The 26,192-nt window shown below is 43.4% G+C and overlaps 1 protein-coding gene across 1 annotated transcript in view; it reads left to right on the top strand.

Moving 5' to 3' along the window:
- Positions 1–26,192, top strand: part of SKAP1 (src kinase associated phosphoprotein 1) — a 382,276-nt gene that overhangs the window by 43,405 nt on the left and 312,679 nt on the right. The window contains exon 2 of the mRNA XM_054994890.1: positions 6,044–6,069. The gene's annotated coding sequence lies outside the window, so the exon portion shown is untranslated. The remainder of the gene's footprint in view (positions 1–6,043; positions 6,070–26,192) is intronic.

Genomic DNA, 26,192 nt, shown 5'->3' with positions numbered 1-26,192 from the left:
AAGAACTGCTAACAGTAAAGAATTTATTAAAATGAGAAAATTTGTACACATACTCTGCACAGTAATAAATTGAGCAAGGAATACAAATGGTGCAAACACATAATCCTCTGCCCCTCTACTCTATACATGCCCTAGCTGATCTTATTCTAAGGCAGGCTCTTTATGCTTAGAAGTTAATGTTCTAAAAGCTTCTCAGTACCTTGGAGTCTCTGTCTGATCAGCCAACCCTTTGCCTGCTCCACATGGCAATGACCACTGTCCAAGATATAGTTTGATATGACAGCTCTCTCCGGCAAGTTATCCCCAGCTGGAATTGGCCAAAATGGACCCTTCTCTCTCCATGCCAAAGATACTATCTCTTCTTTCTGTTTACCCCTCCGTGAGTCTCTTCTTCCTGGGGTCATTGGGAAGATCCTATCTAGCTTCCTGTATTCCAAGTCTTTGTAATCTTTTGTGTGTCTAGTTCCAGCCAAGGAGTGAGCTAGCTATTTCATTGTCTCCAGCTAGGATGGCCTTTTGTATTTACAAAGTTTTGATGGCTCGGTACTCGCTAGAGCCATTGGCAGGATGAGCAATACTTGGGAGCAATTGACTTCTCCCTTCCTGCCTGTCTTCTGCTCATAGGGAAAAACTTTTTAAAACCAAGTGTGATGATGGATAGAGAGAATCTCTCCCTCTCCCCTCTGTTCCAATTCTGTGCTACTTGGCCAACGAACATATTTGGAATGATTCGCAGAGCAGTTCTTTGGCAATGGTGCGTTCTTTCTTAAGTTTATCTCTCTTTCTCCTTTCCTCTTCCCACTTGTCTACTTGAAGTGTTGTTCAGCATCGATTATTTTTCCTTGGGTGGACATTAAAATAGCCAACATGTTAAAGCTAGATTTGTCAAGATCTATCTTAAATATCTGCTGCAGTGATTTTAGTGATCTCGAATGGCTGGAAGTGCAACAGAGTGTAATTATACCTTGAGTTTATGGATTTGCCTTGCACGGCTTGCTTGTTTGAGCCATTGTGGGGTGGGGGCAGCCTATGCTAAACTTATCTATTCCTCTCTGCTGCTGACTTTTTGAAAACTTTGAAGAGGGGGATCATGAGTACTCCCCCAGCTCTGAAGCCCCTGCTTGCTGCTGAGCAGAGGCAAGGCATTTGGGGTTTGGGGGGGGCATGCTAAACAGAAAGCAAGCACAAATAAGATCCTGTCCCTAGAAAATGGGAAGTGGATACTTCAGATGGCAACATTTTGACACAGGCCTAACCTATAGAACAGAATCTGTTGGTAAGCTTCATCATTGAAAAGAACTGTGCCCGCTTTTCTGTCTCACTCGTCGGCTGATCAGTACCCTGCGTCACAGTTCTTCTCCTCCTGCTTCTTATGTAAGTGAGATATGGGCCATTTCTGCATGTCCTTATAGGGACTGCCCACTCATGGAATGCTGGGGGCTTTCCCCCAGGATTTCAGGATGTCTCCGTTTGCAAAGTGGTTGCAGTCTGTTTGGTTTCCATTTTTTCAGCGCCTTTTCTGGAACCATGGAAAAGTGCAGTCCCAGAAAAGGTGCCGAAAAAACGGAAACCAGGCAGCCTGCAACAGTTTTGGAAACGGAAACGTCCAGAATCCTAGGGAAAAGCAGCCAGCTTTCTGTGGGTGGGTCACCCCTATAAAGACATGCAGAATCGGCCATGGACTCAGGAGTTATTTATAACTTGGGGTATCTTAAATATTAGCTTGAGCTTTGGAGGAAAGGCAGCAAATAAATATTTTAAATAAATAAATAAATGACCTTTTGTAGAATGAAGCCCACTTCTTTAGATTAAATGAGTGGATCCTCATTATGCAGGTATTTATGTAGGGGCATGGGGGAGGGAACTAAACTTCAGGATCACAGGGTCATGAAATGCACGACATACAGGATGAAAAGTAATTATGTAAAGTTAAAATCTAATCAAGAAAAACACAGAGGCCATTCACTAGTTACTCCAAGCTAGTTAAAACCTGTTATGAGTGGGAGAGTTGCACGTTCTGCTTAGATGGGAAACACCCGTAATGAGTAAGTATGTGTTTAAGTCAAGGAGGGAGTTAGTGAAACTACTTCATGAGCTAGAGTCTCCCTTTTGAAGATCTTATGTTAAAGAACTGTGACTTTCATGTCTCATACTGTCAGGAGAAGTTGAAATGTTCACCCACTGGTTACTGAATATTGCAATTTTTAAATGTCAGATTAGTATTCTTTTAGGTCAGTATCGATCTGTTCAGGGAAGAGAGCAGAAGGGCACTTTTGACACGTATCACGTTAGAGGGATGAACCCAAGATGCTTTAGATCCTGTAACGGTATTGCCTGAGTATATATGGGAACAAAGTTGGTATCTTGGTCTGCTGAACAATCCAATCTTTGCTATTGTGTCACTTTTAGGTGGCCCATTGTTGGAAAAAGGTATCTTAGGGCATAGAGGCTGTCTGTAGGCCAAAAAAGGCATGCCACTCAAGGCCTCTGTGAGAGAAATATAATTTGGATGAGCCATAGCTTATTGAGCAGATTCGAACTGAGAGCTATAGGTGGCAGCAAATGGCCTTCTGTGCTTCTTTCTCTTGGGCCTTGTAGTATGCTATTTCTGGATGCCAGTTTGGCTTTGCTGATCTGAGTCTTCTCTTCTTGTGATTATAATACCCACCCAATGAATGCCCATTTTAAATCCTTGTCCAAAGAATTAGAACAAATGCAGCTATAAAGCTGTGCTTGGCTTGAAGGATAAAGGATCATTTTCGCAAGTCTTTCTGGGAACTGAAGTTCCTCTCCCCCACCCCTTTTCCTTCTGTTCCTTCCCCTCGCTGCCTGAAGAGACAGAGAGAGCCTATGGCAACATCAGCTTTTGCAAATTGTCTTGCTGGGGGGGGTGGGAAATGCTCCGGAAAAAGCTGAGAAAGTTGCAGCTGCCTGCCCCAAAGATCACTGAGAGCAGGCTTGTGACTGGAGAAACAATTTGCAAAAGTTGCTGTTGCCACAGGCTTTCTCTGTCTCTTCAGGCAGCGAGGGGAAGGAACAAAAGGAAAAGGGGTGGGGGAGAGGAACTTCAGTTCCCAGAAAGACTTGCGAAAATGATCCTTTATCCTTCACGTGTAAAATGTCACTTGTAGCAAGGCTCTAAGTCAGCCAAGAATATACTTGCCATGTTGGCTACCCATGGTTGTGCCATTAACCTGATAGTATAAATTGTTTCTGTGTGCCCTGGTATTTTCAGCAACAGTGTTCCTGATGGCTTGTAGTCCATCTTTGTGGGACAGACCCTTAATATTAATAGTGGCCAAAACAGTATTCTCCGGGAGACTGCCAGTGGATTGTAGGTTTCTTGGGAAGTTAGCATTTTGCAGGATTCTGGGAGGTGTTCTGGGAGGTCTTCAACACCTTTACAATAATTTTGCTAGTGCCTGGAAAGATGGAGTTTCCTGGGTTCTCGAGCTTGTTTCTTTCAGATAGTAGGTAGAAGGTTCTTGGTTGAAGCTCCTGAGGTGTGTCCATGTAGATGGGTTCCTGAAGATATGTGCGCGATGCATCATTATTTAATTCTTTTTGATTTTCCTTTGTGGGTCTAGAAAAATAGCTCACAGAATGTTGTATTGGAAAACTGTCATGTTTGTCATTCTCTGTATGAATCCAGTGAAGCATTATGAGGGATCCATATAGAGTTATTTCCTCTGTACCATTGGGAAGATGGCAGATGATTGTTGGTGCTCTATTGCATCGGCATATTGAAAAGATGGCAGCTGTGCAGCAGCAGCTTGTTCTCCTTTATGTAAAGAGGATGCTGACTGTCCATACACTAGCAGACATAAATGAGAAATATGCCTCCACAGTACTGCAGAACTGTATAACCTTGAATGGTTTTGGTGGGGCTAATAGATGACCCCTTTGGAAGAACAGATTCTTCTGCTTGGCTCAGTGGGTGATATAAGAGATTGACAGTGTGTTACTGCTGCTGTGTTTTGCTGCTGTGTCCCCATGTTGATTGCATGAGAGTAGAAAGTTTATTGTCCTTTTTTCTGTAGAGTGGGTTGTAGATGGCTTTTTGTTTGGAAAAGCCCTGCCAAATGTAAAAAGGTGTGGAGGGTTGGATCTTTATGGACAAATCTGGTCCAGAGCCCTTACCTTTTGCTGTGTAAGATAGTGTCTGGGAGAGATTGTGGCATAATGTATCATCATAGTTTGTGGGTTAAGTGGACTGCAGTGGATTCTTCATTATAAGCCGCTTGAGCATAACGTCCTGGTGTTTCTGTTTGGATAGGAAGGTGATATCTGTGCAAGATACAGCATCCATATCTGTACTGTGTCTCAAGCAAAATCTGGAGGTATCTAGCACTTCAAGTTTAGCCAACCTTATTTATAAAGAAGACAAAGTCTCAGAATGGTTTCTTCATTGATCTCAGGTTTGGCAAGGTGTGTTTTAATGAGTTTCTGAAAGAACTGGTGTGTGTGTGTTACAAAATTATTTTGTTTTGATCCAATAAAGCTTAGTTTTTGGATTCTTAGCATCTGTAATTTTATTTAGGGAGTGATGGAAGAAATGAGGCAAGTTTCTTTATGCTATGCAATAAAAAAAAAGTTCTGAGTGATGTTGAAAAAAAATTCATCCAATCATACAACTGGCTCAGGGGAACCTTGTAGAGGAATTTGCTGTGACTGTAATGTGCGCACTGAATCTCAGATTTACTTTGGAAAAACCCTCCACTGTACTGTATTAAAAATGACAGAGGTTAGGGACAGAAACACCAATCCTTTTGGTCAAACTGGAATTGAAAATGACAGAAAATCATTTTTAGCACACAGCTACGAAGAAGACATTTTCAGGAGAGATTAGGTGCCCTTCTCAAGGAGAGGGGACAGTCATTCGCTAAACAAGAACCATTTGTGACTCAGAATTGCTAATTGTTCAGGGAAAGAAAAGAATCTTCTCTGCTGAAAAAAGAGGAGGCAGCCTGAACAAGTGGGGAAAGGAGAATAAAAGTACTCTGCTAGTCAGCAATCAAAGTTTATTACAGGCTGTAAAGAGGGGTTGTAAAGAAAGCAGTGGGTGATGGGATATCTGATGTCATGGCAGACCCCACCAGGTTTGCATTGGGAGGCAGTTCATCCTGCTCTTTCTATTATTAGGCAGGTTGTATGGTCACTGTTGGGGCCTGCGGTGTTGGCCTTCTGCCCAGTCCCAAGAGTGGCTTGCTGAGCAAACAAATGGACCTGATTTTGCAATCCATGGCAGTATTTCATTGTTTTTGGAACCACAACGCTGACCCCAAATATGTTTGTTTCAAATGCTGGTGATAAATCTGCTTGTAACATCACATTTGGATTCTAGAATGAAGAATCTAGGCTCTGATTTAAATGCCCCATGAGGTGTATAAGGGTCAAACTAGACAAGCTTATTTTAAAAGAATTAGATCCAGGTTTCAGAGCAGCTGGGGGGAATGGCTTTAAAAAAATTAAGGAGAACCCATTCGGGCTTGGAAGTGGGGGGGGGGGAGCTCCAGCCTTCCCTCCCCCTGAGCCATTTCCCCCCATGCTGAAACAGCGCTGGTGGGGAGTGTTATTTCCCCATTTTTGCTGTGCCATGTATTCTGTGGAAGTGGACCAGCAAAAATGAAGGGACAACACTCTCCCCTGCGCAGTTTCAGCATTGGGGAAATGGCTCAGGGGGAGGGAAGGAGCTCTTCCTCTCCCCACTGCAGCATTCTGAACCCAAAGCGGCTGTGCGGCTGCAGGAAACCTGAGTTGGGAGCCTGGAGCCAACTCTTTAAAACCAAGAACATCTAATTTGCCCCTAAGAAATCCCACCTTGCCTCTGGGGTCTTCTGTATAGCTGGCATTATGTTTAAATTGCTATTCCCCATATTTACATTGTTTTTTGCATTCTATGGATACTTCAGAATACCTAGATGGTCTCTCCTTTATTTTTAAAAGCCATTCCCCACAACTGTTGTGTGGCTGCAGGAAACCTGAGCTGGATCCTGGAAGTCTTAACACCAATAAATACTGCATTTTGCTTTTTGTTTTTCAGGTATCATTGGGAACTCCAGCCTGGAGGTGAGTATAACATTATACTTCTATTCAGGAAGGAAGGTAATATCAAGGATGTAGCATGTCATATGCAAAGTATATACAGTAGTAGCACCTACTAGAATTGAAGACAGATTTCAAACTTCTTTGCTATTGACATTTGTCCTTGAGGGACACTTCTCACATTAAGAATCAGTTTGTCAAATCCACTGCCTTTTGTTCCTCTTCCCATTTATGGGTGCTATCAGATTTAATGGTTTTAGGGATATTGAAAAATTAACTAGGGAACAAGTTCAAGTTAAAGGAATTTGCTTGAGGAATATTTAAACCAGATTCTTTTCAGCTCATTATATGATGAAATGGAGTTGCTACTAGGGTAGTGGTCGAGCCGCTTAGCTTTCCAGAGGAGACATAGACTTGAGATTTCCTTCTCCCCTCTCAAGCATAAGACCTAGAAAATTTCTGGTTTTTTAAAAAAATATAGAAATCTAATATCCAAGGCACCTCTAGTGTACATGGCTACATTCAGAGGACCATGTTCGTTTGGTTTTGTAGCATCCTTTATATTGCACGAAAAGCCAGCATCACGATTGGGGAAAATCTTGCTGTATGGACATAGAAAAATCAGTTGATTAAAGGCATATTCTTAATTTGTTTCCTATAATTATCATTAGCAAATTTTACTACCGTACTTGTCTGCAAGTGCTAGCAACATTTTTTTAAAAATGCAACTTGATATTCTTACAAATTTCTGCAGACCAGTTTTGTTTTGCGTGTGTTCATGTGCATGGTTTGTATATTTCTTAAACTGTTTCTGCACTTGCGGATGCCAAAAGGATATACACTGGAGTGGGCTTTTGCCTGCATGTGGTAGGGGGTTGTGAATGTGCCATGCCCAAGAGAGAGAAAGGAAAATTGACATCATCTCAAGATGATGTCTGTAGTCAGTATAGTAGAGATCAAGATCTTCATTACACGGCTGCTGGGTGCCTCCTTGGGATGATTCCAGGAGAGTGAATTTGGAATAAACAGCAGCCTGTATAGAGGTTTCCAGTGTGCAAGTGTGGACTAGTGATCTTACCCCAACAAAGGAGTAACCTCCCAGTTTTTTGCTTTTGAGTGGGTCATTTCTGCACAGATTGCTCCCAGCCTGAAAAAGAAATGAAGACAAAATGAATGGGAATTTTCTTCAAAAAACAGTAGCCTTGAGATCAATGCTCTTGTCATCCTAGGTAGAGGCAGCAATTAGAATGTCTTTGTGTTGTTGCACACGTTCAGGCTTGTGCACGGAATAAGGAGTAAAATACAAGGGGGTTGGATCCAATCAGTTTTCTGCTGGTGAAACAGAAAGGAGGCATCCCATTGGACCATGCAATGTACTGAGAATCATGGGAACATCATGTACAAAAGCCTTGTGCAATGAAGGCTGTAGCACAGAAGGGAACTGGATAAGAGGTATTGTAAGCCTCCTTGAGTTCCTGCAAGGTAGAAAGGTGGCTAATAAATGTTTTAAGTAAATAAATAAGATTGAATTTTAAAAGCTGGTTGGATTCAACTCAAAGTTTTGCATGCTGTTGGATAAGTGATGTCTTGCCCATGCATAATGGTTTTTGCACACATTTTTAAAAAAATGTTTCTATTTCATCTCTTCTACATGGTTCATGGTGGTTTACTTGATAAACCCTTTAGCCGCATGTAGATAATCTTCTGGATTAGGAAGTTTTTTCCTATACTTAAGGTAGAGGGGCTGTGTGTACAGGGGACTTAACATTTGCACATTTTCATAACTGTTCCATCTTATTCCTTGCCTTTGCTTCAGAATTAAAAATTCTAGCATAATATTCTCTCACTTTCTCTTCTCTCTCCTCCCCCCTGCCCCCCCGCCGCCACTGTGGGGGCTCTGCTTCCAACACATGCTCATCTCCGGCAACACAGAAATGTCAGGAATGCAGCGGTGCCTGGAATTCCCTGTAGAATGGTGTTATCACATTTTAATATGAGCCTTGGTGCTTCTAATTGCTTTCAAATCATTGTTTTCCTGCATTTCCTTGATGAACTGGGCATCTGGCATCATTGGAGAGACAGTAAAGTAGACAGCTGTGTTCAGAATTTTTTTTAAAAAATCCTGATTAGAACACATAAAAGGGATAAAAATTAGATTCTTCTTCCTTCCAGAAATGTTTACATCCATTTTTTTTAAAAGCCCACTCTTCACTATTTGTATTCTGTTATTAAGCAGTCACAGAGATTTATATTAGGGATGGCCGCACATCAGCTAGCATTTTTGTTTGTTGCGTTTCTGTTGCATATGCATATTAAAAACAAAAAAGGAGTGTGTTGTTACTCTCCTGGTTTGACAGGGTTGTGGGGAATGCAAACTACTGCAGTCAGAATGGCTTTTAAGTTTGATATGCATTTTAAAAGGTTAAGCAGAAACAGACTTCTTGTCAGCGATACACTGGACATCCTGTCCATTCCAAGAGAATTGTCCTCTATAGCTTTAAGCTACCCATTTTTTCTTCTTCTTTCCAGTTCCCACAAGTATCTCCGTAACTGGTAGTTCTCTGGAAATAATCCTGCCCCCTTCATCTAACTGAGGTTGCCAACTCTGGGTTGGGAAATTCCTCGAGTTTTGGGGGTGGAGCCTAGGGAGGGTGGGGTTTGGGGAGGGGAGTGATCTCAGTGGGGTATAATGTCATAGAGTCCACACTCCAAAGCAGCCATTTTCTCCACAGGGACTAATCTCCGCAGTCTGGAGATAAGTTGTAATTCTAGGAGAGCTCCAGGCCCTTCCTGGAAATTGGCAATCCAACATCTAATAAGCTTCAGTATAATTCATCTGTTGGGTTTTCACCTGAGTTTACGTTCATTAAGAAGTAGCATGACATATTATTAGCATATCTCAAGCATTTAAACTTAGCATATTTCAAGTATTCCAGAGGGTTTCACATTATCTCAGTAGTTACTGTCTAGTCTAGAGGCTGTCTAGTGGGTTGTTGCTGATATGGAATTTTGAAGTGGCGGTTCAAAAACTGGCATCCATGATGGAGCAGGGTTTTTTAAAGCATCCACATGCTGTCATCCTCTTTTTACCTCGCTTCCATATTTCTCCTCACATTACTGTGATCTTTCCCAAACCTGATTTAAGTTGTTGGCCCTTTTTTGTTGCAGAGATACAACTTTCTCTTTTGGTATAGCCAGTTTGGTGTAGTGGATAGGAGTGCGGGACTCTAATCTGGAGAGCCGGGTTTGATTCCCCACTCCTCCTCTTGAAGCCATCTGGGTGACCTTGGGTCAGTCACAGCTTTTTCAGAGCTCTCTCAGCCCCACCCACCTCACAGGGTGTTTGTTGTGGGGATAATGATAACATACTTTGTAAACCGCTCTGAGTGGGCATTAAGTTGTCCTGAAGGGCGGTGTATAAATCAAATGTTATTATTTGTTATTATTATATCTCCAGAATGAAAAAGGATAGAGATGTAATTAAAAAAAATGAAAACTAAGAGGAGTTAATAGGGGTTAGTAGGTCCTGGCAATAAATTAGTATAATGCAATAATGATATATCAATTTCTGATTTTTAAAAAAAGCCTTCTGGTTTAGGGGAATGCTGGCAGTAGGAAAAAGGGAAATTACCATGCAGATGCTCTGCTGCCAGTGCAAATGCCTCAGCATTCACAGTAGCAATGAAAACTGCCTGGAGAATCATACTGAAAGGAAGAAGCCTTAATCACTATGCAGCAAGGGTGCAGTTGGAAGAGAATGTCTTGTAACATTCCTGGCTGGAGTCTGTTCAATTAAGAGTCTATGGCATTATCTCCACCTCAGTCTATCTAGCACATACCACAATAGTTGTGGTATTGAAAGCTCAGCCTTGCATAGCAACATCTACCTTGTTTTCATATTTGACAGATATTTCCATTGCTTGGATTTGTAAGAATGTGAACATACATGTTTTATAATCTGTGACTGTTGAACAAAGAACACACAAAAGCAATAAAATTCCATCAGTTTTGAAACCATGACCATGTTGAAAAACTTGCATGTGTGAACACTTTTGTAGAAGTTATCATTGCAGAGCTTATCAAATGCCATCCATTGGTTAGTCAGCTTATTTTCTTCCATGCCATTATAAGCATGGAATGGCCATTTGAGGGACAGGAAGGGCCCGAGGAGGCAGCTCCAGCCTTCTCCGCTGCCCTGTGGGCCCGCGCAGCGGTGGCAGAGGCCGAAAAGGCCCTTCCTGCCCCTCAAATGGCTGCCACCATGGCCATTTGAGGGGCTGGAAGGACCAGAGGAGGAGACTCCGGCCTTCTCCACTGTCCTGTGGGCCCGCGCGGCAGCGGAGAAGGCTGAGAAGGCCTACCCCGCTGCCCTGCGGTACCGCACACTGCCGGATCTGGCCTTCCCCACCTAGCCAGGTAAGTGGGTTGGAGGGGACGGGGGGCTAAGTGGGGGATGGGGGTGCTGGGAGAAAGCCCAGCCCCCTGAATCACTTTGGAATGCTCCAAATCTTTATGGAGCATTCCGAAGCGCCTCAAATACCCGAATCAGCTTGCCGCTTTGGGTTTTGGGTATTTCCTAATGTTTTTCCCGCTTCAGGTAAACCCAAAGTGGGAAACCCGAATATTTTCAGGGTGCACACTCCTAGTCTTCACCTGCTGGCAGAAGAGGGAAACAGGTAAATCTCCTTGTGGAGAGAATTTCCTAGTTTTGGTGCCACAACTGAGAATGCCTTTTTTGGGGTTACCACACATCTACTCTCAGATGGTGGAAGCTCCTGAAACAGGGCCTTTGAAGATGACCGTAGTGATCAGGTAGGTTCATGTAGAGGTTGGCAGTCATTAAGATATACTGGTTCCAAGCCATATAGGGCTTAAAATGTCAATACTAGCACCTTGAATTGGGCCCAGAAGCAAACTGGGAGCCAGTGTAGAGAGAACAAGACTGGAGTGATACGGTCTTTATGATCTACTCCAGTCAACATTCTGTACAAGTTGTAGTTTCCAGACATTCTTCACAGGCAGCTACAAGTACAGTGTTGCACGATCCTAATCTAGAATATTTTAGATAGTTCATTCCACATTGGTTCAAATCCAGTTCCAGTCTTTTCTGGTTGAACATTGGCCTTAATACAATTCCATCCATCTTCTGGATCAATAACTAAATATTATTTAATTAGGTAACTTCTAAAAGATAAGTAACTACTGAGGCTCTGTTCCTTATTTTAACAGTTTAACTGAGGCCATCAAAAATAATGTGAATGTTCCATGTTCTGTGATTTTGGGTGCAAATGTGTCCAGCCATGGCCATCAGATACAAGGGAGATTGCTGACAAAGAGTCAGTTGCTGGAGTTCTGGCTTGGCATAAATCAACCACAGACCTCTTGTCAGAGCCTAGGATCAGCCTTGAAATGTGTGAAGTCATGTTAAACAAGGAGAACACTTCCTCAGGGAAGGAAAGGGAAGAGCAGTCATGCCAGATTTCCATGTGTCCCTCTCACTGTTAAGTAAACACTGTGTGCCCCTGGAAAATTGGCTTCCAAACAGAAGGTGTGGCTTTTATGTAGGACTGAACCTCATTACAATATTTTTCCTTTTGGAAAAACCTCCTCCTAACATTTACCAATAGTAGTCCTGATAGTATTCTTTTTTTTTTTTGGCAGCTGACGTATGGAAATCCCATAGGGTTTTCAAGACAAGAGACATTCAGAGGTGGTTTGCCATTGCCTGCCTCTGCGCAGCAACCCTGGACTTTCTTGGCGGGGTCTCCCATCCAAGTACTAACTAGGGCTTGGCCCTCCTTAGCTCTCAAGATTGGGCCAGCCTGGGCCATCCAGGTCAGGGTGATTTTATACAGCCCCTTGTCATATGCTCCCAGCTGTCTCCATTTTCTGGTACCTGTCTGTGATAAATCACAGACTCTGTTTTGTTCCTGGTTTTGCCTTGGGATGTAATGATAAAAACTGTAAATTGCATTTCTAGAACTGTCTGTCTTCAGGTTTCAGCTCCCTGCCTTCTACAAATTATATTTCCAGCACACATGTAGCTGTTGCACTGTGTTTTCCAGTACATACCAGTGCCCAAACACTGTTTTAGCCAGGGGCCTCCTGTAGGTGGGCAAGGGCCAAATTACCCAATACATTTAACACAAATCAGTTTGGGGGTTTCCTGGCTTGACTTGCAGTCACATGTATAATTGGAAAATTCATCTGCCAAAGTGTCCATTACTTGATGTGGCTTGGGAGTCCTTTGCGGGCAAGGGCGCTTCAGCATTCCCTCTCATGCCATTTTCCCAAATAGAAATGGCCACATGGGAGGACTTGTTTACCCCGCTGTAAGGCTCTGCCTGTTCTAGGATCATGTGATTGAGTACACATGGAGCTTGAGAGTGGGGTAAACACACACACACACACACAACCATAGCCATTTCTACTTGGGAAAACAGCATGGAACAAAAGGCTGAAGCCCTTCCTACTCCCAAGCTGCACTGAGCAGCAGACCACTTTGGAAGATGAATTCCCCAATTGCATGTGTGACTGTAAGTTGGGTAGGGAAGTCTTGACCTGACTCACATCACACGTATCATGTAGCTTTGGCTCTTAAATCAGTATTTGCCCTTTTGTGGGCTTTTTCTGCAGTTGTTCCTAATTTTTGGAACGGCCTTCCTGAATATAGGGAAGCACCAACTATTTTACAGTTCTAGAAGTTTTATAAGCTGAATTTTTCAGAAGTTTTCTTGGGCACTGTTAGTTCTTTTCTGGTTGTTGATGGATTATTAGTCTGTGATGATTTACTTAATTTTTTTTAAAGTTCCTATTATAAGCCACCTTGAGCCTATCGTAGGAGAAAGGTAGGTTAAAAGTGAAGTAATTACTTCTAGTGCACAGATGTAGAAATGCCTGTGCATGAAGACATCAAGCAGCACAATCTACTGTTTGGCTTTTTAAATCTACAGAGTACAGGCGATTACAGGGCAAACATACGATGCATACACCTGAATAGAGCCTTGGGGCAATGTGCAGTGGTCCGAAGGTAGCAATGATTTTTTACTCATCCTGTTGTTTTGACTTGAAAATCAATGTTTCGGTTTCGCATTGCCCTTGTGCAAATCAAACCTGTGAGTCTATGCCTTTTTATTTCCTCATGCAGATTAGTTTCCCTTGTTTCCCAATAGCTAATATTTGTGCATCCATTGTTTACAATTGACATGTTGTATAAAAATGATATAGCAAAAACATATAAATTTGGAATGCTAGCAATAAGAATGAACAAAATGAAAACAAAGAGGAATGAAACGAGCATATTCATATATCTCTAGCTGAGAGTTCAGGCATAGATCTCTTTGTATGAGAACATGTCCCCATTTTTACCTGTGAAATCTCTGGGAGTGTGTTTTTCAGGAATGTGCAACTTTGTCCTCTGTCAGAGTCAGGGTTTATGGATATGTTCATAAATGACACAGAAAGGGGCAGATATACTTTATGACAATGTATAGCTGCTGAATGGTCATGATTTTTGCTTAAAGAATCGTGATTGTATAATTATCTTCCCAAACAATGCTTAGAATTCCCTGGTGGAGATCCCAAGGTTTCCTCAGGACAGGAAAACCATGGTCATCAAAATGCAAAACCCCAAAGGATAAAAAAATATGTATTGTCGAAGGCTTTCACGTCTGGAGAACGATGGTTGTTGTGGGTTTTCTGGGCTGTATTGCCGTGGTCTTGGCATTGTAGTTCCTGACGTTGCCAGCAGCTGTGGCTGGCATCTTCAGAGGTGTAGCACCAAAAGACAGAGATCTCTCAGTGTCACAGTGTGGAAAAGATGTTGGCAGGTCATTTATATCTACTCAGGAGGGGTGGGGTTGAGCTGAGTCATCCTGTAAGAGTTTCCCAGGGTGTGGAATGCTAATGGCGGGAGGCTTCACTGTATCCTGAGGAGGTTCTTTTGCATATGGGTGGGTGCTTGATGTGCTAATCTTCTCTGCAGGGCTATTGTCGGGTATAGAGTGTTTTGTTAGCCTGGTGTTTTTCAGAACTGGAAACCATGCTCTGTTCATTCTTAAGGTTTCTTCTTTCCTGTTGAAGTTTTGCTTATGCTTGTGAATTTCAATGGCTTCCCTGTGCAGTCTGACAAAGTAGTTGGAAGTGTTGTCCAGTATTTTGGTGTCCTGGAATAAGATACTGTGCCCTGTTTGAGTTAGGCTATGTTCAGCCACTGCTGATTTTTCAGGTTGTCCAAGTCTGCAGTGTCTTTCCTGTTCTTTTATTCTTGTCTGGATGCTACGCTTTGTGGTCCCGATGTAAACTTGTCCACAGCTGCAGGGTATACGGTATACTCCTGCAGAGGTGAGGGGGTCTTTTGCTGATCGTAGCATCTGTTGTATTTTTCGGGTGGGTCTGAATACTGCTTGAAGGTTATGCTTTTTCATAAGCTTTCCCATCTGATCAGTAATTCCTTTGATATATGGCAAAAACACTTTTCCTGTAGGAGACACTTTTCCTGTTTTTCCTTGGTTGTTTGATTCATCCTGGGTTTGATTGCTCTTCGGATTTCATTTCTGGAGTAGCCATTTGCCTGAAGTGCATGGTTTAGATGATTAATTTCCTCATTGAGAAAGTGCGGCTCACGGGATTCGGTTTCGTTTTCTCAGCCATGTCGGACGCTCCTCTTCGCGGGCTCGAGAGGAAGCGCCCGAGCACCCTGTCCGGGCGGCTGATCTGCGAAGATTAGCCCCCAAAACTCCCAGTGTGGGAGGCTGGGTCCGGGACGCTGCGGGAAGAGCCCCCCGGAATCAATGCGGGGGGTTAATTGCCCGTTTGTCCCTACGGAGGCCGGCGGATGTGCGCGGCGCCTCGAGTGCTGCCGGGCCATGGAAAACGGCAAAGAGCAGAATTAGGCGAGAGCCTGCAAGTAAGCGAATCCCTTCTGTTACTACAAGCGTACGGGAAGGAGTGGTGGGATCTGAAGCTAAGAAGGCTCGTTCTTCCCCTTTGCTGAGTTTCAGAATCCAGCTGGCAGTCCCCCCCCCCTAAAATGGCAACAAAAAAACAAAGTCCTGCCCTGGGCAAGTCAGTTTCGGCTGCCCTAAAGGGAGAGTCATTGGAGGAGATAGTGCGGAGGGTGGTTGGTGAAGCTATAAAACCCTTTGTTGACAAGCTGAATGAAACAGATCAAAGGGTGGGCTTAATTGAGAGCAAAGTGAAAACCATTAAGGAAGCAGCGGGGGGGGGCAGAGAAGTCTGCTCGGGAAAGTGCATCACTCGTGAAGGCTACGAATAAAGAGCTTAAACTGGTGGAGAATCAGCTGATCGGGCTACAAGTGGAACGAACACAGACAATTTTGCGCCTCCAGAATGTGAAAGAGGAGGAAAATGAGGATTTACGGGGTCTGGTCTCGGAACTATTGGCGACACCCGCGAGGGCAACTAAAGAAGAAGTAAAAAGCGCCATTTTGGAAGTCCGTCGGGCTACTTCAAAATATGCAATGAAGCGTCAGCTGCCTCGCGAGATCATCATTGATTTTTCATCTAAGAGGATCCGGGACACTATCCTATATAATTCATACAATGCGGATTTGGACTTTTTGGGTAATAAAGTTAAGATATTGAAAGACGTCCCATTTCTAGTTCGGAAAAGACGTTTTAAGTATAAAAAGTTCGCAGCTCTTCTGAGAGAACGTGGAATAAAGTACAAATGGTTATTTCCGGAAGGAATCTGGTTCAGTCACAAAGATCAAGCTTTCAAGTTATTATCAGAAGATCAACTAAGGGATTTTGAGGATAAAAATCCGGAATTTCAGTGCACCAAGCAAGACGAAAAGGAGAAGTCTGAGGGGGGGGGGAGGAAATGAGCACTGCGGCTGCAGCTGCTCAGAGAGAATTGCGTCCGGGACCCAGGAGGGGAAGAAAAATTTAATTTGAATTTAAATTGTAATTTGCATTTAGTAAGGTCAACCACTCCATCAATATAACATAAAGCTTTAATTTTTGAATAATGGCAGTATGAAGGGAAAACATTTTGTGTAGCATAGCTGTTGCATGTTGTAGTTGTTGTGTTTTTTTTCCCCTTCCTCCCCTTGTTCCCTTTCTTCCCTTTGTATTGTTAGTTAATGTAGTTAATAAAAAATAAAAAATATATAAAAAAAAAGAGAGAAAGTGCGGCTCACATATCCGTCTACAACAGATGCTACGATCAGCAAAAGACAGTAGAGACCCCCTCACCTCTGCAGGAGTATACCGTATACCCTGCAGCTGTGGACAAGTTTACATCGGGACCACAAAGCGTAGCATCCAGACAAGAATAAAAGAACAGGAAAGACACTGCAGACTTGGACAACCTGAAAAATCAGCAGTGGCTGAACATAGCCTAACTCAAACAGGGCACAGTATCTTATTCCAGGACACCAAAATACTGGACAACACTTCCAACTACTTTGTCAGACTGCACAGGGAAGCCATTGAAATTCACAAGCATAAGCAAAACTTCAACAGGAAAGAAGAAACCTTAAGAATGAACAGAGCATGGTTTCCAGTTCTGAAAAACACCAGGCTAACAAAACACTCTATACCCGACAATAGCCCTGCAGAGAAGATTAGCACATCAAGCACCCACCCATATGCAAAAGAACCTCCTCAGGATACAGTGAAGCCTCCCGCCATTAGCATTCCACACCCTGGGAAACTCTTACAGGATGACTCAGCTCAACCCCACCCCTCCTGAGTAGATATAAATGACCTGCCAACATCTTTTCCACACTGTGACACTGAGAGATCTCTGTCTTTTGGTGCTACACCTCTGAAGATGCCAGCCACAGCTGCTGGCGAAACGTCAGGAACTACAATGCCAAGACCATGGCAATACAGCCCGGAAAACCCACAACAACCATTGATAAAAAATATGTCTGGCTCCTAAAGTTTTGGGATGACTCGTGAAGCCAAAGAAAAGTTGTCAAGGCCTATGATATGTTATGCAAACTTGGCCCTCGCCCCAGAAGATTTATGCTTTAGAGTAGGTGTAATCTCTTTTTATAAGATTTTTATGGGGCTAAATGAGAAACCGAACTTGCTAGACAAATGTAAATTAAGAAATTCCTTTAAATCAAAACCTTTCAATAGTGAGACTAATACAACTAGATTTTTTACAACCAAACACATAGGTATAACAAAAAACAGAAACTTGCAGCCAATAATGTGTTTGATTTAAGCCAACTAACTAGTTGTCTCTTGGAACCACTTCAGGGTGAACAAAGTCCAACTTTTCAGTCCACCAGGTGCCAGAGTCCCTTGCCACATTCCTCTTGATTATGGAAACAAACTGGAACCCAGGCTTCTGTCTTCAGCTTATAAATTACAGCCCTGCAATAGTAACATGGTTCCTGTAATAGTACCAAACTAAATTTAAAGACTGCCCCCCTTTTTACTCATTTGTTTTCACATACAGTGTCTTTCCAGTTACCTTATTTAAGGTGATAAGAACTCATAAAATGTTGCTCCCCTGCAATCAACCTTCTCCTCAGCTCCACCATTCCAGACATGGACTCGGCCCAACAGGGCTAAACCAGCTATCTGAACAGATTGAATAGTTGCATGTAGAGTTGCCAACCTCCAGGCAGGGCCTAGAGATCTGCCAACTGATCTCCAGAGATCAGTTCCCCTGGAGAAAATGGCTCCTTGGGAGGGTTAACTCTATGGCATTATACCCTGCTGAGGTTCTTCCCCTCCCCAAACCCTGTCCTTCCCAGGTTCCACAACGCAAATGTCCAAGGATTTTGCAAGCCAGGGCTGAAAACCTTAAAAAGGAAGAAAGGGAAATTTCCCATAGGTTGGATTGGATTTATGAACTAGGGATCTCTATCCGGCCTCAAGCCTGTATATCTGAAGTAGCATTAGAGAAGGAAGTGCTCTGTGTGTGGGTGTGTATGTTATCTTTTCTTTGTGTATGTGCACCCAAAGAAGCCCTACTTCTGTAACTGTTTCTCTCTCTCTATTGCTGTAGTTATGACAAGAATAAGTGGCAAATCGTTAAAGCAGCAACCAAGGACACAAGACCTTGCCATAAGAAGGGAAAGAGCCCTCTTTGAAGCCAAATAGGAGTGTTTTTGAATTAATGGGGTGTGCCACGATTTCTTGGCTAAGTTCTGTTTACTAAAACGTCTTTGCACTCTCGACAGGCCAAGGAGTTCCTGTATCGAGCTGTAAGCAAAAATCAAAAACCCAGGCCTGCCTTGGATTTATGATGTGCCTCAAGCTGCCAGAGACAAAGCACCAGATTGTCAATATTTATACCTCGCTGTTAAAATATATCTTCTGCTGAGTGCTTGGGATTCCTCTTGCTGCTGAAGCACCAGCAACAGAACTGGGATCTCCTCCTCCTCCTCCTCCCCTTTAAAAAAAAATACTTTCAAAAAATTAACCGTGTTTCACAGCTGAAAATGTTATGTGTACAGAGCTTAAATCTGACTTGGAGAAGGAGGGGTGGCATTTGTCTGAAGACTGCTTTACAATGAAATAGTTTGAATCCAGCACGGCATTACCATAGCCACAGAACATCTAGTTTTGCAGCTCCCCCTCTGTGGCTGCCCCAAATACTCCCCCTGCAAATCCTGCTCCTGAGGGCCCCCTCTCTCCAAGGATCAAGGTTTTTAGGAGGCATTTCAATCTGTTTTGGGGAGGGAGGCTCCAAAAATCATTCTCCTTGGATGGAAGTCCTGGTACCTGTGGAATCGCTGTCCTGGATCCAGCCCAATGTGTGAGGGAGCATGCCTCTGAGCAGGTGCAGAGTGTTTTTTTGCTCCCAGGAAGTAACTGCAGCTTCCTTTTTGGGTTTAGGGGGCAGTGCTTCTAGGAATTAGGGTGTAATGCCTAGGGATCAGAGACATAAGCAACTCTATTTTTCTAATTAACCTGTGCTAAGAGCATAAGAATTTTTGTGGGGATCACATCAAAGTCCACCAAATCCAGCATTTTAAGAGCAGCCAATCAAATGCCTCTGGATACTTGCACACTGGTGAAGATGATGGTTTTCCCTTCCTACTGGTCCCTACATTATCTGAGGCCTAACCAGACACAAGGCCTGTGGCAGGATACTCATTTCATTATTTTTTAAAAAAAATCAAATAGTGGTGTAGGGCCCAGTTTGAATCAGGGCTATAGTATCAGGGCAGAAGCATTTGAAATGGCAGTTGAGTTTCTGTGCGGTAGTTTCTCCTCACTTTCCTTGCCTCAGACCCTGTCTGGCTGCCACACACACCACAATATCATGTGGAGGTTTATCTAAAAGATCTGCAATTGATATATCACTATACTCTGGTGGGGGGGGCGGGATCAGGGGTCATTTCATAGAAAAAGAGCTGCAGGAACTCATTAGCATAAATAATTAGCATATGTCACGCCCTTGATCGGGCCAAAATGGCCAGGATTCGGCTGCTGCCAAATGGGGGAGTGTTTCCCCCACCTGGCAGTGGCCCGATCAGGGCTGTTTTGGCCCAATTCAGGCCTAAACGGGCCCAAAATGGCTCAAAATGGCCATTTGGGGCCCATTTGTGGCCTGGATCAGAACCAAAACAGCCCGGACATGGTCAGTGCCAGGCAGGGGAGGGTTCTCCTGCCCGGTACCAACCCGATCCCGGCTGTTCTGTCCCCGATCCCTGTGGAAATGGGCCCAAAATAGCCCCAAATGGCCCGTTTGGGCTTGGATTGAGGCTGAAACAGCCCAGATCGAGTCGGTGCCAGGCAGGGGAACCCTCACCTGCCCAGCACTGACCCAGTCCCAGCCTTTTCGGCCCCAATCCAGGCTGAAACGGGCCCTAAAGTGCCAAAAATGGCCATTTAGGGCCTGTTTCGGCCCTGATCGGGGCCAAAATGGCCGGGGCCCAGTCGTTGTCAGGCAGGGGAGGGTTCCCCCACTTGGCACCGACCCAATCCGGGCTGTTTCAGCCTTGATCTGGGCCCAAAAAGGCCAAAACCATCCATTTTGTGCCCGTTTTGGCTGGGATTGGGCCTGAAACGGCCGGGATTGGGTCAGTGCCATGGCACGAACCCGATCCAGGCTGTTTCAGTCCCAATCGAGGCTGAAAAGGCCCCAAATGGCCAAAAGTCAGGTGGCCAGGGCCACCTGAATGTTTGGGGAACTGCTGGAACACTGTTCCGGTGTGTTCCCCCTCCAAATGAGCCCTGGATGGGATAGTGACTCAGCTAAGGCAAGCAAAACAGTGACAGCATGGACAGGAGCTGCAAAAGCATGCACCTTATCCATGCAGTGTGCCAATGGCCATTTATGATCTGTCTCAAAAGATTGTTGCAAAATGATGGGGCGGGGGGTGGGGAGTGGGGAGAGATGCAGCAGATTGTCACAAAACCATGGGAACTGCAGAAAGATTGTGGAGGGGCGGGGGGAGACCATGTTGTGTGGATGTTCCCAAAAAAGGCACTGTAGTTTGTCTTAAGGTAAGGTAGATCAAAATATTTTGTGTGGACACCAGCCAGGAGAGGGAAGTAAAACACTCCCCTCCCCTTTAGAACAAGAGGGATGGGGTGGGGGAAGAGGTCAGCAAAGGTTTTAAACCCATCCCAGATCCATCTACCCCAAGTGCTGTCACTGTGGTCTACTCTGGGATCTCATCCAGCTGTTCTTTATCTACCTATATATCACATTTTTATCCTGCTGTTCCTCCAAGGAACTTACATTAGCCTATATGGTTCTCCCTTATTATCCTCACAACAATCCTGTGAGGTAGGTTAGTCTGAAGAAGTGACTGACCCAAAGTCCCTGCTTCGTGGCAGTGTGGAGATTTGAACTCAGCTCTTCACAGTCTAGTCCAGTAGCTGAACCACTCTCTCCCAGCATCTTGTTTAGCTAGGCTGTAATTATGTGCTACCTGCTGCACAGAAGTCTCTGACCAGAGTACTATATTGAAAAGGCAGGAGTGGAGGGAGAAGCAAATGGTTTCTTTATTAAAATGTATAACATTGATGCAGCAGTAACTGCTTGCCTTCTAAAATCACTCAGCAGTATATATGCAATGCATAAAACATACATAATATTGTATATGTGAGTATAAAGCAACGTAAAAGCTGAAGGCATCTTTCTTGTTTTTTTCTTGTAGAATATTTTAAAGACATGCATTAAGTTTCACATCAGTTTGATGAGAATTATGTATATTTGGGACGTGGAAAGCTGTAGCTAAGTGCCTAATGTAAACTGAGAACTGGCCCCCGAAGGACTAATGCTGGGCCCTCCCTCTTTCTGTTAGGAGATAATATGGTCAAGTGGAGTTATTTATTTATTTACGTCATTTATATCTCACCTTTCTCCCTGATGGGGACTCAAAGCGACTTTCATTTTTCTTCCCTCCATGTTATACTTGCAACAACAACCCTATGAGATATATTAGGCTGAGTGTGTTACTGGCCCAGGCTCACCCTATCAAGCATCCATGGTGGAGTTGATATTTGAACCTGGGTCTCCTGGATCCTAATCTAACACTCTAACAACTCTGAGCCTGGGAGATCTAAGTTCAGAATCAAGTTCAGCAAGTGACTTGCCCAATGTGCTTGGGCAACTTGCTCATCCTTTGGAATGGTTCTTACCGTGAAAACTGGCGTAACAGAGACTCGTAGGGGAGGAGAGTAGAAATCCCATGCCACCTTCCTCTCTCTGCATTGTGTAAATTTCCTCTTCCCCTGCCAGCTCCTACTTTTTCTACCCTTGTCTCTTGCTTGCACAGGCCTCTTTCTTTGCCCTGGCACCCACTGCCTTAGTTGCCATTCCATTCCTCCTCTCTGAGCTCTTTCTCACCAGATGCCACTTTCCATTCCCTGTCTTGTTGCAGCTCCTTGGTCTGTCCCTCTTCCTCTCTTCCACCCTGCATTTCTACTTTCCCCTCTTTTTGGATCTCAGTGTTTTGTTGAATTGTCTAGACAACACAAAATGACTGCTGAGATCTTATGAGTGGTCTCAAGACCACAGCTGGCAAGGAATTCCATTGTTCCTTTTTTGCAATGAATGTGCATGTTTATATCATGCTAGTCCCATCTGGTTTTTTTTAAAACATCCTTCTATTGTTGTTTTTATTTACTAATCTTCTGCAAACCTGGAGAGAACTCTGCCTGAGCCCTGGATGGGTCCTCACTTTGTGGATTTCCCTGAGCTGCATAGTAGGGGCACACATTTTTATTAGACATATGATTGGATGCTGCTTGTTGGGTCGAGATCGTAAAGTGCTTTGTAAATTATTCTTGAAAGCAAAATTCTCACGTACTTTACCAGGTGTGTTGTGTAAGCCTATTGTGTTCAATGCTGTTACATGTTAAGGTGATGATAGACTAGTTGTGACTTGAGATGCATTTTGGAAAAGGCCAGAGAGAAAAGGGATGAAAAAGTATTGAGGCAATTGATTGACTGTCTAGATCATCATGAGCAGACCTGGTCTCTGCAGTGGTTAATTTTTAAAAAGGGGTGGTAGAGCCTCAGTTTGCCCTTGTTTGTGGATGGGTTTAGCCTGGCTGCATTTAGGCATTTGGAGACAATATTCCTTGCACATACTTCAGATGTTCTGTATTCTGTTACACTTCACATCTTCCAGAACTGAGCCATGGTGCTCATAAACTGAGTGTTAACTCAAATTAAGCCTTTGTTCATTTATTCTTTCTCTCTGTTCAACTAGCAGGCCTCTCCTGAGTCTTCATTTTGATTCTTTTTTCTCTGGAAAAAATTGAAAACTTAACATAACTTAATTTTTAAAAACAGACAGAAAACTACCTAGAGGTTGCTGAGCTGGTTCAAAGCAGAATCCGAAAACCAGTCAGTCACACAATATCTTTTATTAAAGACCCACCAAAATAACATGCAGCAGTGAGCAAGCTTTCAGGTTCTCCAGAACACTTCATCCAGATGGATCCAGAAAAGAGCAGGACAGAAGAAAGAAGAAAATGTTTCAGGCCTCATGCCTGCATCCTGTTGTAGAAAACCTGGTAGCTCTGAACAGCTATCTGTTTCCATTTTGGGCCTTTAAATATCCTGGCATTTAGTTTCCGGGGGTCCAGGAGATGCATCTGAACTGTGAGTCTTTGGGAACTGAGCGCCTGTGTTTGTGGGGGGGAAACACTGCTGCTTTCTATTTTATGATGAAATCTCAAGGGTTACTTAAATGAGCACATGGCCCTACCATTATTCTATGCTCATGATGAACAGAAGAGTGGTAAAGAAATGGCCCCTCTGGGAATTCTGTACATGATATATTGTTTCTACACAGCGTCACCTGAGCCTTGGATTAGCACAATGTGAGAGTCTAGGGAATTCTGAACACATCGGCTCTGTGCTGAGTTTTGAGCAGACGCTGCACTGAAAAAAAATGCCACAAACTTTTTGTCTCAATGAGGGCTAGAAACTTTCCTGTGTTTTTTAAAATATAAAATGCTGACCCTATTGGCTGGCTTCTCAACAAAAGGAAAGTTATTAATAACAATCACTTCTTGCTAAAGTCCAGTAGTCCCTTAAAGACCAATAAGATTTCCAGGGCATAAGCTTTTGACAGTTAAATATCCCTTTGTTACAGCAACCAGGCAAGATGTGGGGCAGAATCTGCCCTGAGGAAGGAGCACATCTGCTTACAGGTGACCAGAGAACGGCATGAAAAAGAATGGAAACCTATCTTGCAAGAGGGCCTTTATTTAACTTTTAAAAGGATTCCCCGGCCATGCTGTTTATTATGCACCCGAGTCTACAAGTGTGTTCAAAAGCACTTTGAGAAGAGTCTAAACGGTGTTCTTATTGTTGCTTGTGAAAAGGACCATTTGCCAGAGAAGAGAGGGAGCAGTACAAGGAGAGGCACAAGGATAGTGCCTGATGTAAAATTCAGTCTCTAGGGGGTGAGGCTCTATTTGTATACAACATTGTTCTTTATATTATAAAGCAGCCTTCTGCTTACCTGGTAGAGTAAGTCCAGGTGAGGAAGTCTGTTTGCATATATGGATTGTAGTCCCTGCAGCTGAGTGTGGATTATTAGCCACTCAGTCTGCTTTGACTACTGAAGAGCTCAGAACTCTTATCCCCATCAGTATGCATTTCCTTCCATTTCTTTCCAAACATTGCTTCCAAGAACTTGAGTTGCCCTGTTCCTGGCTTCCTTACCATCTCCCAGAAGGCTGCATTTGTTGGTTTTTAACAATAGTGGATTTCCCCCCCTCTCCCTCCTTCCTTAGGGCTGGGATTTCCTCTTTCCAAGGCTAGGGATTGCTTTATGAAATATGGCTGGCCAGTGTTGATTTGCCTGTGTCTATTAGTTGCTACCATCTGCCTCCTTTATGAATGCCAGAAAGCTTGTCAGGAGACAGTGATAGGGTTAACATCTAGACTAGTTCATCTTAAATTTTCCTCCATTGTTGAGGGAGCTGTTTTCTGCCTTGCTTTTCCAGACAAGGAAAATGTGGCACACTGCAGCCCCCCCTACTGGCAAAACCCATTCATTGTAACTTGGAATGAAACTATTTTGCAAGTGAGAACCTGATAGCTGCAGCCGAGCTTGACAGTTTGTCTTCCAATCACAGCAGAAACCTCTTCTGATTCATGAATATTTAGCAGGGTTGTTCCTCTCATTCCCAGGCACCAAGGAGTGATCAACATTCTAGAAAATAGTATGGCAACCAGGCCATCCTAATGTTTTGTAGAGGCTCCTCAATTGGGAAAATTGCAGAATTTTAAACTATATGAGCCCACCTTTAGCGAAAAAGACATACATACATCGAGAATACATTGTATTTTGTTAAACTACAATGAATCAAGCATTCTACTACTTAAATGCAGACTTCAAAATCTGGGCAAAGTATTCAGAGGCTTTTTAAAAAAATGTTTTGAAAGAGCAAACTTTACGCACTCTTGACTTCTGCACAATGCTGTCTAATATGTCTTCGCATTCTTTTCATTGTTCTTCCTGGTGAGTGGTGATGCCTTATAATATAAAAAATTTAATGATCTCGCAGCTGAGTTTCTGCTCTGATGTTTACCTTTGCATCTTGCTAGAAGGAAAAGCATTTGCTACCCTGTGTGTGTCATTTTTCAGGAGCTAAGCTAGACAGCTTTTTGTAAAGCTTCCTGCACACATGCGCATGCGTGCGCACGCATGCACGCACACACACACACTATAGAAACACATAGGAATATTCCATTTTAGGACACTTTTCATCTTAGGAACGTGCTGCTTGAAGCAATTGCTTCATATGGGATTGAGGTAAGGCCAGCCCTTCAAAGAATAGATTGCCTATTTAATCTATTAAATTTTTATCCCATCCTGCCTCCTAGGAGGTCAGAGCAACAATTATGGTTCTCCCATGCTCCATTTGTCTTCACAGCAACCCTATGAAGTAGAAGTTAGGTTGTGGGAGAGAGTAACCAACCCAGGGTCACCCAGTAAGCTTCAAAGCCAGGTAGGGATTCGAACCTGGTTTTCTCTTGTTACCTAGAAATTTACAAACTAACAATAAGAGGAAAAACCCAATGGAGACCAAAAAGGTCTCCATAATCCTTCAGCCACTGCCATTTTCCCACCCCAAACTGGTACCTACAACCTGTTTTACCCCTGATGGAGGAGACATGGGTGACTGTTTATATAATTTTAAAACTACAAAACCTATGTTGCAGTCTGACTACAAGTGAAATGTACTGAAATCTTTTTAAGCTTTTTCAAGAAGCTGAGAAAAATGAATGCACGACTAGAGTGTGCTGAAATTTGAATCGATAGTCAAATTACCTTCAGAAATACTTTCCTCTCAATAGGAAAATGGAATTGCAAATTAGAAGTGTGGCAGTGAGATTTTCATGTGCCTATTAACAAGGCAAATGTCAAGAAATATTTGAAGAGCTGGGTAGCTGCTGGGGGTAGATAAAGGGCATGTGCTACTGGCCTAAGCATGTAGGAAACTGAACTTATCTCAACTATTGCCCTTTGAGCAGCTATCCCTAGCGAATCACCCAGGCATGCTTTAGAAGGAGCATGACAGAGTATGACATAGTAGTTAGTGTTGGACTAGGAGCAGAGAGACCTGGGTTTAATTCCTCATTTAGCCATGAAACTTGCTGGGTGACCTTGGGCAAGTGAGAGAGAGTCAGTCTCGATCTCTCTCACAATTTCGTCTACCATACAGGGCTGTTATGA

The sequence above is a fragment of the Eublepharis macularius genome, chromosome 12 (assembly GCF_028583425.1).
Source record: "Eublepharis macularius isolate TG4126 chromosome 12, MPM_Emac_v1.0, whole genome shotgun sequence".
NCBI lineage: Eukaryota > Metazoa > Chordata > Lepidosauria > Squamata > Eublepharidae > Eublepharis > Eublepharis macularius.
Note: the sequence above shows the minus strand (reverse complement) of the source record. Positions and strands in the feature narration are given on the sequence as shown.